Genomic DNA, 1,797 nt, shown 5'->3' with positions numbered 1-1,797 from the left:
TATCATTGCTCATCATCTTGGGTGTATATGCATCCAACTATTACTTGAAAGGTAAAACTTTAGCTCTTAAACAAAAGAAGATTGATTCTCACCTTGTAACAGAGGTGTTAGTATAATACATAACAAAGAAAGGTCTCCTATAACCTCGATTATTAAGAGCACGTATACACACATTTTAAAATCAAGATAACATGTATATACAATTTTTAAATCAATATAAGGTGCATACATCCAAACATCCTCCAACATCAATTGATAGAGCATGTGTGTATTCTTACAATTTACAGTGAGATCTTTGAATATGTGTAGACATCATTTTATTGAGATATGCCACATACACATGTTGCTTATGTGTTGGAGAGAGAGAGAGAGAGAGAGAGAGAGAGAGAGAGAGAGAGAGAGAGAGCTCTTTCTAAATATTAGCTGATACATCATGCAACTGTCACACTGTCACATTTATACATGCATGCCAACTTTACAAGGATGTTAGTTAAAAATAAAACTAAATTTCGTTTGTGAATAGTTCTTTAACGGTTTAAAACTTAGGGGTTTTAAGATAGAACTAGTTTAGTTTTTAATTTATTGTTTTATTTCACATACTCTTCATAAGAAATAATCATATGCTTTCCTTTTTATTCTTTTAAATTCTATATCTATCCAATCATCTTGTTGAGTCAAAATTTTCAAATATTGGCCAATTTGTTGACCATTCTCCTTTATATAGTTCTTTTGCAAAGGTCTCCCATTGAAGATACATTTGCTGATAAATTTTGTTCATCCTCATACTTGGATTTGGATAATATATTTGCCATTGGATTCTCTTTTCTTGTAATGTGTCAAAACTCCAAATTTGTTGATTTGGTGTATGCAATCCATCTTAGCATAGCTACATTTGGAGTCCAACGATTGGTAATAATCATTCCTAATAGAGGCAAGCAATCCACCTCCACTATCATCAGTGCTCCAATGAAATATTATTAATTACGTTTTAGGGTTGTCATTATTCTTTCCCATGACTCTCTCTTTATTTATGGATATCTTCTTTATCTTTCATTCAATACCTTTGCTCCAAACCTAACTGCATATACCCTTATCACCATCTTGTCCAATAGTCAAGCTGGTATAAATAATAATGATAATAGGTCTTCCACATGTTGAGATTCAACAATCACACTTACTAAACAGCCTCTTTGTATGGAGCTTCAGGGTCAAGGACATGCAGGCTAAGCTATCCCATATGCACAGTGGTGCCTACTGCAGCTTTCTACTTTCCTATAAAGCATTGTACTTGCTTCCTTTTCTTAATGCAATGATAGTACTCTTTTCTTTTCAGTGAAGTGTCAATGTCATTGTCCACATACACAAGATTGTGTTTATGAGTCCAAGTCTCAATCTTGGAACCTAATTCACTTGTGTAACAAACAGTGTCTTTGTCCTCTCCATCATGAGTCCACACTTCTCCTTCCATCCACCATAACTCACTGCCATGTCCCAGATCCTACTCATTCTGACATGGTATCAGAGCCCGGACGGACATGACACTATTCTCTCAGCTCATCTCCACCTCAATCTAGCTCAATGTCAGCTCATGACTCCATTTTTCTACTTGACCTTTATCTTGAATTGTTGTCTGCCATAGCCAGGACTGCACCCTGTCTCCTTGGAGCTTCTTGATCTCCTTCCACAGTCAATATTTTGACCCGCTTTCTTCTGGAGATATCTTGCCTAGGTCAGGGCGCAGCCTCTTATTACATCACAGTTCAACATTGCGCACATCAGACGGCAGCATTGCGAAAA

The sequence above is a fragment of the Lygodium microphyllum genome, chromosome 16 (genome assembly GCF_053477565.2).
Source record: "Lygodium microphyllum isolate KBCC chromosome 16, Lygodium_microphyllum_v1.1.10, whole genome shotgun sequence".
Lineage (NCBI taxonomy): Eukaryota > Viridiplantae > Streptophyta > Polypodiopsida > Schizaeales > Lygodiaceae > Lygodium > Lygodium microphyllum.
This window is presented reverse-complemented; position numbering follows the sequence as displayed.